Source organism: Marmota marmota, unplaced genomic scaffold (genome assembly GCF_001458135.2).
Source record: "Marmota marmota marmota unplaced genomic scaffold, marMar, whole genome shotgun sequence".
In the NCBI taxonomy this organism is placed as follows: Eukaryota; Metazoa; Chordata; class Mammalia; order Rodentia; family Sciuridae; genus Marmota; species Marmota marmota.
The window spans coordinates 30,354,311-30,369,358 of record NW_026000249.1 but is presented as its reverse complement, the minus strand read 5'-3'; positions in this window follow the sequence as shown (position 1 = coordinate 30,369,358).

Below are 15,048 nucleotides of genomic sequence, written 5' to 3'. Positions count from 1 at the left end.
AGATTTCCCCAAGTTTCTTTTCCTTTTTCTTCTCTAAATTCCATATGAGAGAAAACACAGGACCCTTGAATTTCTGTGTTTGGCTTATTTCATTTAACATAATGTTCTCAAGTCCTACCCATTTTCATGCAAATTACATAATTTTATTTTTCCCTATGGCTGGATAAAACTTCATTGTGCATTTATACCACATTTTCTGTATCCATTCATCCAATTATGGTCATGTAGGCTGGTACCATAGTAGTTTGACTATTATGAATTGTGCTGCTATTAACATGAGTATGCATGTATCTATATAGTATGATGAGTTTCATTCTTTAGAATAAATACTGAGGAGTGGTATAGCTGAGTCATGTGGTGGTTCCATTCCTAGTCTTTTGAGGAATCTCCATAGTGATTTCCATAGTGGTTGTACTAATTTACAACCAACAATTTGAAAGTTTTCCTTTTTTCTTTACATCCTCTTCAGCATTTATTATTTTTTATATTCTTGATAGATGCCATTCTAACTGGAGTGAGATGAAATCTCATTATAGTTTTGATTTTCACTTCCCTAATTGCTAGTGATGTTGAACGTTTTTATATGTTTGTTGACCATTTGTATTTCTTTTTTTTCTTTCTTTCTTCTTTTGAGAACTGTCTATTTAGTTAATTTGCCCATTTATTGAGTTATTTATTTTTGTTGCCAAGATTATTTTTTGAAATTTTTATATATTCTAGATGTTAATCCTCTGTCAGAAGAGTAGTTAACAAAGATTTTCTCCCATTCTATAGGTTACCTCTTCATGTTCTTTATTGTTTTCTTTGCTATGCAGAAGCTTTTTATTTATTTTATTTACTTTTATGTGCTGAGGATCAAACCCAGTGCCTCATGCGTGCAAGGTGAGCACTCTACTGCTGAGCTCTAACTCCAGGCTCCAGAAGCTTTTGAATTTGATGCTATCCAATTTATTAACTCTTGCCACTATTTCTTGAGCTTTAGGGGTCCTTTTAAGAAAGTCATTGTCTACCTGTATATTGGAGTGTTGATGCATTTTATTTCTAGGAGTTGCTTAATTTCTGGTTTAATGCCTAGGTCTTTGATCCATGTTGAGTTGACTTGGGTGCATGGTTAAAGATAAGGATCTATCTCATTCTTCTACATACAGAAAACCAGTTTTGCCCGCACCATTTGTTTAAAAAGCTGTCTTTCTCCACTCTATGTTTTTGGCACCTTTATCAAGGATCAGATGACTATCTGTGTGGATTTGTCCCTGTGTCTTCTATCCTGCACCACTGGACTATATGTCTATTTTTATACTAATACCATGCACTTTTTATTTCTATAGCTCTACATATAATTTGAAGTCAGGTATTGTAATGCTTCTAGCATTGCTTTTTGGGCTTAATATTGCTTTGACTATTCTGGGTCTTTTTATTCTTCCAGATGAATTTTAGTACTTTTTTTCTATTTCTGTAAAGAATATCATTGGTATATTGATGGGAATTGCATTGAATCTGTCAACTTTTTAGTAGTATGGCAATTTTAATAATATTAATTCTGCCAATCCATGAACATGGGAGGTCTTTCCATCTTCTTATGTCTATTCAATTTCTTTCTTCAATGTTCTATAGTTTTCATTGTAGAAGTCTTTCACCTCCTTTGTTTATTCCCAGGTTTTTTCTAGGTTATTGCAAATGAAAATGTTTTCCTCATTTATTTCTAAACATATTCATTATTAATATATAGGAAAGCTGTTGATTTTTGCATGTTGTTTTTGTAACCTACTACTTTGGTGAATTTGTTTATTAGCTCTAGCTGTCTTTTGGTCAAGCTTTTTGGATCTTCTGAGTATAGGGTCATATCATCTGCGAATAGTGATTTATGAATTCTTCCTTTCTTATTTTTATCCTTTATATTTATTTCTCTTGCCTAATTGCTCTTATTAGAATTTCAAATACTATATTGAATAGGAATGGTAAGAATGGACATACTTATCTTGTTCCAGATTTTAAAGGAAATGTTTTCAGTTTCTCCCCATTCACTATGATGTTGGCTTTGGTTTTGTCATATATAGCCTTTATGGTGCTGTAGTAGATTCCTTCTATCCCTAGTTTCTTCAGTGCTTTTATCATGAATGGATGCTAGATTTTGTTGAAGGTCTTCTCTGCATCTATTGAAATGATTAAATGATTTTTTCCTTAATTCTACTTACGTTATAAAGTTTATTTATTGATTTGCATATGTTAAACCATCCTTGCATCCCAGGATAAAACCAACTTGGTCATGATATATGAGCTTCTTAATATGTTGTTGAATATGATTTATTAATATTTTATTAGGAACTTTTGCATCTAGGTTCATCAAGGATATTGGTCTATAGTTTTCTTTCCTTGATGTGTCCTTACCTGGTTTTGGTATGACTGTGATATTGGATTCTAAAATGACTTTGAATGTATTCTATCTCTTTCTATTTCATGAAATATTTTAGGAGCGTTGACATCAGTTCTTCTTTAAAGGTCTTGTATAATTCAACTGAGAATTTATGTGGTTCTGGGATTTTCTTTGTTGGAAGGCTTTTTATTACTGCTTCTCATTGCTAACTAATATATTTTAAGGAAATTATCCACATTAATCTAAATTGAGCACTTTTGGCATGATATTTGGTGTCTCATGCATTTAAGTGCTAGTTTTGTGGCTGTGTTGTAGCTCAATGATAGAATGTTTGCCTGGCATGTGTGAGACCTTGGGTTCCAAACCCAACACCTAGAAATAAAAGTAAAAAAATAAAGTGCTAGTTTTGAAATGAGAGGTATACTTCAAACTTCCTAACTTTATTGAGCTTTATTATTCAGAAGAAATTCTGTAATTATTTGACTATATGGTATATAGAAGATGTATCAATTTCAACTCATCGACCTTAGTATTCAATTTGTAATATTTAAGCTAAAAGATAAGAACACATCTTGTGTAGTTTTCTGGTTTACATATGAAGTTAGTTATTCCCCCAGAGCATTTTAGACAACATAGTAAAAACAAATAAATAATGAATAACATGAAGAATTTTGCAATTAAAGAAATATTAAAAAATGTTTTATTATTAGCATTATTATAACCTAAAAGGTCCTTTAGAAAATCATTCCTGTCTGTTGATATTGAGTATCTCTGTCCTAGTTTCCCAAATAATTCTTCATTTTCTTTCTATTGCACTATTATATACTTATATGACTTATTGGCCAATTAAGAGTAAGCTGCATAAAAACAGGTACTGTGTTTTACTCGCCAGTGATTCCCAGTACCTAGCAGGTTTTCTTTGCACAAAATGGATCATCAATAAATATTTGTTGAATGAATGAACAGAGCTTTGCTAGAAGTTCAGTCACCTGACTTATTTTTAATGTCTGTGTAGAGATTAGTTGTGTGAGTATATATACCCCAGTTGCTGATCTCATTAGACATTTTTTGCCAATCTTTTGCAATTATTATTTCAACATGTGTGTGTGGTGGGGAATGGAACACAAGGCCTTGCATATCTTAGACAAGCATTCTACCACTGAGCTATATCCCAGCCTCTCTTGCCATTTTAAATGGTCCCATCATTATTTATGTTTGCATATGAAATGTTATAGCACTTCAAATCAATATCAAAAGTTTATGGCACAGAATAAAATGACATATGAACTTGCTGGAAAACAGCAGAAAGAATGTCAGTCAGTCTAAAGTTAACTCTTACACTAGTCCAATGTATTTGAGGCTAGGTATCTAAATTCTAAGACTCAGCATTTTCTTTTTTTTCTGTAAAAAATAATTTGATATAAAAGTCACAAAATTAGAATATTCTTGATGTTTTCATGCCCTTACTTTGTTCACATTCTGATTAAATATTTAACACAAGCCTATATTTATAAAGGTATGATTTTTACTGTACTCATAGAAAAGCAAATTTCTCTTTGCTAATTTACTGAAATCTCGCTTTTCTCTGGCTGCTGGCACGTGCTAATATCACAAAGTTGCCTTGAAAAAGAGCATCATTTTTTATTTCTGTCACAGGTGAAGCCTGGTTTTGGAGTCCAAATAGTAATGATTTCCACTTTAAAATTTTGGTATCACAAGCCTGTATCTAACTGACAAAATTATTTATTACCTGTTGGGGAATAAACAATGTGGGATAAACCTGATCACAAAATATATTAGTAAGTTCAAAATCAAATACTATAATCCCCCCTTATTTACAGTTTCATTTTCGTGGCTTCAGTTATCTGTGGTCAAACAAAGTCCAAAAATGTTAAATGAAAAATTCAAGAAATGAATAGAGAGATCACATTCATATAACATTTATACAATATATTATAAGTGTTTGTTTTATTATTAGTTATTATTAATTTCTTATTCTGTCTAATTTATAAATTAAAGTTAGGTGGGTGTATATAGTATATTATAGTGTTCAGCACTTAAAAGAGTTTCAGGGATCCACCCAAGATGTTGAATTGTGTTACCTACCAATAAGAAGGGAATGCTATAGTATTTTAGAAATGAGTAGTATCTGCTTCCATTTTTGGTGCAGACTAACCTTCTCTCAAATGGTAATGTACAATGATATTGAAGAAAGATCATTTTAATACCAACTACAGGGTGAAAATGGAAAGTTAATGTTTGGTTCTTGTCAAACAGTGTTTCACAAAAGCATTATAAATTTTGTACACATATGGAAGAAGAGTTTTATTAAACATAAGGAAGGCCAGTACTGATGACAGGACAGGTAGCTAGTATGGTCAAGCCTTGTTTAAACCCTAGAGGAGGCAGCATAATACGACTTTCCAGGTGGTGGCCCTGCCTATATTCAGGGAAATATTATAGATAAAAAGTGGAGCAGAGGATGGAATCCAAAGGGGGGAAGCAAAGAAAAGAGAGATTTTGCTTTTGTGCCGATATGTAATCCTGAGTATTTTGGATATTCTAGGATAGTATAAACCTGTTTTCCTTCCCTCCTGACCCAGCCTCTGATAGCAAAAATCAATCTGCATTGGTAGCTTCACCTCTGCTACTTCATCTTGACCAGGAAATGGTGAACAAGACACTCTTTGGGCATCATTGTAAACCAAATTAGGATGATAGTAATTTTAAGGTACCTCCCTCAGAGTCCATTATAGCCTTTAAGGATGACAGAAACATTCCCCTATGAGGGAAGGAGGTATATTAAGGACTTGTCAACAACCCTGCACAATAGTTTGCTCAGGGATAAAGTGTAAACGTTTGGTGTAATAACCTGGAAAATCTCTCGTAACTCACACACTGCATAACTGGTTTCTCTTATTTCACTACGCCACTACCCAGTGTAAAATATGCTGCAATTTCTTACCTGTTTGCTTTTGCCCTTACTGTACCTTACCTCCCCATTTTACCACTTCTCAGACTTACTTATTTTAAAGCTCATCTTGAAATCCTAATTCTTCATGAGATGGGGGCATTTACTCTGTTTTTCTTGCTCAACTCTGAGAGCTTTTTGTTTCCATTTTCCATGCTCAACTGGTCTGTGTATTATAAAGCAATAATCAACATTGAATTGACACTGTTTTCAAGATAATAGTATCATGTGACCCAGTGTCTTAGGGACTTCATTTTTTTCCTACATACCCAAGCACTTTTTTCTGTGGGGAAGGTAGTAGGGATTGACCCAGGGACACTTTACCACTAAACCACATCCCCAGCTCTTTTTTATTTTTTTTATTTTGAGACAGGGTTTCCCTAAGATGCTGAGAGCCTCACTAAGATTCTGAGGCTGGCCTCAAACTTGCAATCCTGCTTCAACCTCCTGAATCACCAGGATTATGGTATATTCCACCATGCCCTACTTATATGTAAACTTTTAAAATTGAATGAGACTAACTTCCAATTTTCTCTTGACAAAGGTCTTCTTCCCTTCTTGTCTCTGTGCCAAGTTTTATCTAATCCAGGCCATTAATGGGTCTTTGACTTTTATTAGCTTTGTACTTATCTTTATAAAAGGGGAATTCTAAGAAGGAAGGGGTCCATTTTTTCTAGTCTTATTATCTCTAAATCTTTTTTATTAACGTACAATACCCATGTGCTAACTGGCAAAGTCAACAATTCCTCAATCTTCATTTTAATTACATTAAATTAATATAATGAGAAGATCTGTTGAGCATGACTGCCATGTGCTATATCTTAAGGGATAAATAAGATAAGGTCCCCTCGAGCTGGTAACTTATGATCTCAAGGGCAAGTTTAAATTAACCAAAAACTTTATATTACAACATAGTAAGTTCTTCAGTTAAGAGGAAACAAATATTTTTGCCTGGCTGGGGTTGGGTCTTATAAAAAAGAGTGGCCTCTGAGAGGGATATAGGTGAGTTTCAGTAGGAGAATGAGGAAAGAGGTCTTTCTGCAAATGGGGAGCAAAATAAAATTCATACTGTTCAAGGGAAAAACAAGTAGTCCATCACATCTTTGTCATACTTCTGTGTATGGATGGGATAACATTAAAAAGATAGACTGAGAAATGGTTATGAAGGACCTTGCTGTGAAATCATTATCCAATTCTGCAAAACTGATTTGCTTGCTGATTTTGCACAGAAGCCAGGAGTACTTAAAACAGAGAGTCTTTTCATCATCTGATAATAGCTGGGACCTGAGCCTCTTCTTCAGGTTTTCTAGGAAGTGAATAACCTAGGGGCCCCAGAAACATTCAGGACATGCATATTTGTACAATAACAACCCATTTTATTAAATCTATACTTTTTAAAAAAGTGTTTACTTTTGAAATAATTATAAACTCTCAGAAAGTTGCAAAGAGTATAAAAGGTCTCATGTATCTTTGCCCCAGATTCACCCAATGAACTATGTATAATATATCAAACAAGAAATCTACATTGTTATTACTATTGACAACAATACAGATGTATTTCAATTTTCATTATTTTATAAGCCTGCATTATTTTATAAGCCTGCATTTATAAGTGTGCATGTTTCTATATAATTTTATGTAAAGGTTAGCATAACCATCACCATAATCAACCTATAGAATTGTGCCACAAAATAACCCCCTCATACTACATCCTAAAATTTGTATACACATCTCACCCAACTCCTGTCCCTGTCTTCTGACAACCACTAATCTCACTTTTATTTCTAGTTTTATCATTTTAAGTATATCAATGGAATTATACATATGTGATCTTTGAGACAGTCTTCACTAAGCAAATGCCTTTGTAATCCAATCAAATTAAACATATCATTAGTTCATTCATTTTATTGCTGTGTAGTATTCTATTGTATGCATACACCATATTTTTTTTCAACTCTTCACCATTGAAGGACATTTAGGTTATTTCTAGTATTTTGCTATTATGAATAAAGCTACTATGGATTTTATGTATAGGTTTTTGGATGAACATATGTTTTCATTTCTGTGAGATCATGCCCAACAGTGTCATTGCAGGGTCACATAAGTGCATGTTTTAGTTTTTTAAGAAACTCTCAGTTTTCTTGAGTGCTTCTACTATTTGGTGTTCCCACCAGTAATATAGGAGAGATCCAGTTTCTTCACATCCTTTACATTTGGTATTAACACTAGTTTTTATTTTAGCTCTCTGAAAGGTGTGTGATTATATCTCATTGTGATTTTAATTTGAATTTACCTAGTGAATAATGATTTGGGACATTATCATGTATTTTTGCAACCTATATCTTCTCTTTAGAGATATCTTTTAAGTCAATAGCCATAACATCTTGAATGCACCTGATATTGTCTGAAGTAACTCTTCATGTTTTTGGCCCATTTTATCATAATTATTTTTTGTTAAAAAGCAAACTGTTGAGTTTTGAGGGTTATTTATATATTTTAGATATGTCCTTTTCAAATATATTATTTATAAATATTACTTTTCAGTATCTACCTTGTCTTTTCATCTTTACAACAGGGTTGTTTATAATACAAAAGTTCTTAATATGGTTGAGGTCTAATTAAAGTTTTTTTAGTGGAACATGGTTTTGGTATAATGTCTAAGCACAAGATCTTTGTCTAACAATAAGTATCAAAGATATTCTCTTATGTTTCCTCTTCAAATGTATAGTTTTGTATTTTATGTTGAAATTCATGATCCATTTTGAATTGAATTAGTTTTTGTATACAGTATAAGGATTAGATCAAGGTTATATTTTAGCCTATGGAAGTCCAATTGTTTCAGCATAATTTTTTGGAAAAACTATTCTTCCTCCATTGAAATGCTTTTGTGCCTTCATTAAAAACCATTGGGGTGTGTTTGTGTTGGCATGTTTCTCAGTTCTGTATTCTGTTGCATTGATCTATGTATCTATTCCTTCTCCAATAATACATTGCCACGATTACTGTAGCCATAAAGTAAGTCATAACCTCAGGTTTCACTCAATTCTTCTTTGTCAAAGTTGTTTGAGCTGTTCTAGTTTCTTTGCCTTCACATAATTTTTAGAAAATGTTTGTCGGTCTCTGCAAAAATACTCTCTGGGACTTTGAAAGGAATTACATTAAACCTATAGGACAACACGGGGAAAACTGACATTCTTACTATGATGAATCTTCTGATCTTCAAATATAATGTTTCTCTATTCATCTAGATCTTCATCCTCTTTCCTTGGTATTTTGTATCTTTAATATGTATATGTATTGTTAGATATTCTTTTTTCTTTTGCTCAAATATAAATGATGTTGTGCTTTAAATCTGGGTTTCTCTGTGTTTGTCATTAGTATATAAGAATACAATTTATTTTTTTGTTTGAGCCTGTATCCTATGACCATTCTAAATATTAGTTTTATGAGATTTTTGTAATCTTTTTATAGATTTTTGTAGATTTCTTGGGTTTTCTACAAAGTCAATAGTGTCATCTGAAAATAGGGATAGTTTTATTTCTTTCTTTGCAATCTGTATGTCTTCATTTTCTTTTCTTGCCTTATTTCAGCAGCTAGATCCTTCCATACTATGTAGAATAAGAATAATGAGCATGAACATCTTGTCTTTTTTCCAATTTTAGGGGCAAATAGTCTTTCACCTTTGTGAACAGTATTAGCTGTAATGTTTTGTATGTTTTCTTTATCAACCTTAGGAATTTCTTCTGTATTCCTAAATCTTAGAGTTTTATTATTAATAAATATTGAATTTTCTGTACTGATTGATATGATCATATAATTTTTTTACCCTGTTGATATAGTTGATCACATTGCTTAATTAAACTTGCTTTGCAATCCTACAGTAAACTTCACTTGTTTATAGGTTGTAATTCTTTATATATATTGATGGGTTCAATTTATTAATATATTATCAATAATTTTTGCCTATAAGTTTGCAAGAAATTTCTGTTTATACATGAAGAAGAGATTTTTATGTGGAATTTTCTAAATATACTTTTAAAGCATCAATAAACTCTCAGAGGTGTGTTTTTATAACCAAATTTCCTAAAATTCCCTTCTGTTTTGAGAATGTAGATTCTAAAAGAGCTTAATTTGTTCAATTACTTAATTTGGCTTTGATCCCAACCTCCTATGCTACCTCTAAGGTAGAACAGATGTTGGAAGACTTAGTTTTCACTTCAGGAGTATATGTTAACATTCTCTATTTGATTATTTACATTTCTTGATGGTTTAAAATGTCCTAAGAAAGGAATTGCAGATCTGTCTGAAAATCCAGTATTTACATTATTTTTTTCATCTTGTCACCCACATTACATTAATAATTGTATTTGTGGCAACAGATTAAACATATTGTTACATCTAAAAATTAACTGGATTTGAAATATAATCAAGTGGTGAAATATGATTACACAATGATAAAATTGTTTTCTGTGTTCCTTAATTTATCCTATGTCTTCACAATATTAATAGCATCTCATGTATCATATAAGACAAACTAAAATTCATCAAATTTTCCAGATAGATATTGACTCAGTATGATACTTTTTTGCTGGTATTACCATATCAAGATAAAAGCAAGGCCCTTATATTACATTTATTTACATAGAATTCTAGAAGGCTTTAGAAACATGCTTTTGCAGGATGAAAAGTGTGCCTTTGACAAGTTTTATTCTCTATTTTGGGGGGTTTATATTTATCCTATCTATTTTATATATAACTAGAAGCACCTTTAAACTAGGAATGAGAGGAAGAAGGACGATCTCCTCTCAGTTGTCCAAACCTACCAAAACCTAAGTAGATTAAGTTTGGTCATTGGCCATAGATTATAAAACTTTCAACCTTGTATGAAGAAACAATTTGAATGGACAAAACTAAGTCCTGTGAAGCACCTCTGAAAAAATGTGGAAATAAGAGGAAATTTTCACTATCAGAGATCAGAATTATGAAGTGTCTTGAAAATATATTTGAAAATTATCAGTTTCAAAATATTTTTTATTCTTCTTAGTATCTCTGAAAGTTTTTTGTCCCTAGCAGATCCTCAGTAATAGTTGTGCAGAAATATTCCATAATGAATTCATCTATTTAACTCTCAAAGAGTCAATTTATATACTGTGATAAAGTAAATGTGATTTTATTATTTTCCATCATATTCACCACTTGTTATTTTGAAAATCTTTTGGAAGCTTATGTGTAGAACTAGTGGCTTTGGAGTCTACCTTTTTAAACAAATAACTTTTTAGTTGGGGACTTACAAAAGTTACTTCATTACTCCCATGTCTTAGTTTCCAAATCTGTAGAAGGACAATAATAATATTAATTATATCACAGGACTATTGGGAGGATAAATAGCACAATGCATATAAAGTACTTAAAACAATAACTGGCACAGAGGGTGCATATGCTGAAGAAATGTTTACAAGTAAGGTACTTTTCTAAAATTAATAGATGAGTCATTTATCAAATAGATGTTATGTTCCAAGTGTAGTGCTCATTGAGCATGAGGGTAGTTTCCCAAATTTTCTCAGTTCATATAGTCCTTGGTATCTCACCAATTTTTTTCATGACAACTCCAGGCCAAAAGAAATATCCAACAGTTCTGTTATATTGAGTACTGAGGTTCAAACAACTTCATTGTTGTGGTTCATGCTGTTATTTTGCTTTTCTCAAAAATTTAAATGACCTCATGATACCCCTTGTGACTTCACTACAGCACTCTGGAGTGCTTGAGCATATAGTTTGAGACCCATGGCATTAGGAATACATAAATAAATAATACATACATAATACACAAATAAATACAATATGTTTCCTCTTTGAAAAGGAGTTTTCAAATATGGTACTACTGACACATGCTAACAATTTCCTGAGATGTTATAAATGCTTTACTGGAGAAACTGCCAAAATCTATGAAGGACATAAAGGGAACGTAGGTATGGATGATATCACAAAAGCATTATTTGACTAATTATTAATGGTGAATAGAAGATAACCAGGCAGAGAGGGAAACTAAAGACAGAGAGAGGGACCTGTTTCAGTAAAACCCCTGATATATTAAAGTTTATGGAAATTCATAAGCTGGTAACTTTGTTGACAAGGACTGTAAAAAAGAGAGTTTGGATTGGGCATATAGGTAGGATAGGTGATTTTGGCATACACATTGGCTTAGTGGTCCAAGCAGAATGACATTCATGTCCAGCAGGCAGAGCTATTGGTTTCATTTTTGAAAAATAAATAAGGAGGATCTCTGCCTTCACTATATTGGCAAGGTGCCTGAAGAATATTACTATGCTATTCTCTTCTTGCTTGCTTGTCACAACAGACAGTGTTGTGATTGATGCAAAGCTGCAAACAATCACTGCTAGTGGATGTCAACTTTCTTTCATGGCAAAGGTCATAGAAATTTATGAAGATGGTTACATAAAGCAGGAAATAACACGGCATGCCCTCAGACAGGTACAACATCCTAGGACCTCCATCCTGTCTGCCATTCTGGAGGCTGGATCTGTGCCAGCCAGCTTACCAGATGCAACTCACATGTGCACTGACTTCCAGTGAACCCTTGGAGCTGCTGGGAAATTCTATTATGTTTTCCAAATCAATTCTTTCTCCCATTATCTTAGATGATTATTTTCATGCCTTTCTGTCTTTCTACAAACCATCAGCATTTCCTGCCTTTTCTCATTCTCAGTGGATGCTCTAGCTTTTTATTTCACTGAGCAAATAGAAGCATTCAAAATGCAACATCCATATCTTCGCTCCAAATTCATCTTCAATCTTCTGTGTCTGAACCTTCATTCTGCATCTTCTCTTGTGTCACACAAATGAACTATTTATATAATGCCCAACTCTGTATTTGGGTGTATTCTTATTCTTGACTACTTATTCGAGGACAGGGCTTTAGGACCTGGCCTCTGTTCACTTACATCTTCATTTTTCCCTCTCCACTAGATAATTTTCAATGTGTAAATGTACCAAATTTACACATTGCCCATTCCCTTCTAAGTACTATACCATTTCTCTGTTACCATTTATGATAAAACTATTTATTTATTGTCTTCTCTTATTTCCTCTCAAGCTCACTTGGATCAGACTTCTATCTCCACCAGTCCACCAGAGCTTCCTAGTTAAGGTCACCAGTGACCGTCTTATGGTCAAATTCATCATTTCACAGGTTTTATATTTTGGGATTTTCCATATAGATACAACATAGTTAATCACTTCCTTCCTATCTGAAACATTTTTCACGTTGATTCTCAGAAACTGTTCTTGATTCTCCTCCTTTGATGATGTTAAAATAATACCCCTACAGTGACTTTCTACGCCTTTCACATGATAAACTATACCATATTACATTTATATTTATTTATCTGCTATTTGTCTGTTTCTTCTGACTCTAAAATGTAAAATTCCTGAAAGCAACAATTTGTGCATTGTTTACTGCTGTGTTCCTAGTACATAGAGCAGTGCATAACATGTATTCCATGCCAAATAAGTACTTGTTGAATAAACTGATGAAAATAATTCCAATATAATCCTGAAGACTTTTTTCAAGTCTGAGTCAAGTGGATGCCATTTCTTTAGGACCATACACTGTAGCCCCAGCTTTATTCCTGATTCATTTTTGTACTATATGAAAGAGAAGCAGAAGTCATATTTAACATGCTGAGTGTTATGGTTTGGATCTTTACTGTCCTCTGAAAAGTTGATGTGTTAGGCCTTCTAGGAATGTTCAAAGTTGAAATTATTAGATTATGAGAGCTGTAACCTCATCATTGAATGGGCTACTGGATAGTAACCGTAGGCATATATGGCATGGCTAGAGAAGGAAGGTCACTGGAGACATAGCCTAGACTATATCATGTCCCTGGATCCATTCTCTCTCTGCTTCCTGGCTACTATTAGCTGATAGCTTTCCTCCACCACACTCTTCTACCCTGATGTTCTGACTCATCTTGAGCCCAGAGCAATGGAATTGGCCAATAATGGACTGAACCTCTGAAACTATGAGCTTAAAATTGCCTTTCCTTTGTCTATATTGTTTTTGTCAGGTATTTTGGTTATGGTGATACAAAGGTGACTAACACACTTAAGATTCAGAGAGCCAGGAATTATTGACTTAAAATGTTGATAAAAGTCTCATTTTATATAGAAATAAGTCTTAGAAGTCAGCCTTTGATGAAAATCCCCTTTAGTCAAAAATATCCTTGAAAGACCCTTATATCAACCATGAGATACAGTACAGATTTTAAATGTAAAATTCTATTATGTTAATTGATATGTACAATGAGTTTGCAAGACATTAAACTATATTAAAGAAAAAAAACAACATGAAAGTCAGCATGTAGATGTGACACTCAAACCAATTTTCTTTAAAATAAATATGAAATCACTCACTGCCAATAAGAGATGAGTAGAGATTTCTGTTGTTTTCTTGCTTCCTGCAGACTTTATTCCATTTTATTGCAATATGAAGCCTATACAACCATAATATATAATAGTAGACTTGCTTATTGTTGTGAGGGTTAGACAAGTAAATTTGAATAAGAACCTACCCCAAGTCCTGATATGTTGTAGTTACTTGGAATACTATTAGCTATATTTGAATTTAGGTCTAATTTGATCAGAGCTACAGAGAAATACGGAAAAGAACCTAAAATCCTTGCTAATTCATGTTTTTCCAAGTTACTCTTTCTTGATGTAACCCCACTGAATAGATATTGTCCAGGACCATGGATGTAGATTTCACGGAATCACCTTTTAGGTTGAGCTGGGGAGGGGAACGTTACAATGGCACGTAGTTAATTACATGAATGGAATTATTTCACTTCTCATGAATAAAAATCATTGTTTTTATTCATGAAATTGAATAAAAATATAATACAATTGAATAAAAATATAATAAAAATATAATACAAAAAATATTATTATTGTTTGTAATAATTAAAAGAACCAGAAGAATATTTTGATTTATTAAGATTGCCTTAATGAGATAAAGCTGATGAAACAAATAATTAGTATATGTCCCACCTCCCCTCCACAGGGACTGTTCTGATTGGCTGAAATTAAAAAAGGAGAAGCGTGAGTCTGGACAAGGATGGATAGCACTATATGAAACCCAGGGTCTAGTCAAAGATGCAATTGGTATCATTGGCCCCAAAGAAGAAAATCTTCAGCTTTTGATTTTTATCTTTCCTGTGATATTTTTAGGATGGGTTAGCTCTGCTTCAGTGTGGCCCATGGAATTTGTTTGCTCCTTGGATGTTATTGTCTGCTTTTTCTCCATTCCTAAGCTGATTCACAGTTCAAGTGGAAAAGCACAGCTTTTCTAATAAGATAAAAGACACATAAGATTTTGAACACTTACTATTTCCTAAGCTTGGGACATTGCAGATGTTCTCTCATTTTATGTCCATATTACCTGTGGCCAATAATCTTAAAGTGTGGTCTTCAAACCAGCAGTATTAACATCTCCTGAGAGACTGTGGGAAATGTATATTCTTGGGTTCCATTGAAGAACTACTGATCCAGATCCTCTGGAGTAGGGCCAGTTCACCACTGTTTCAACAAGTCTTATATGTGATTTTTATACAGGTTAAAAATATGTGATTTTTATACAGGTTAAAGATCAGTAACTCCTGCCATACATTGGCATAGGTAATACTAT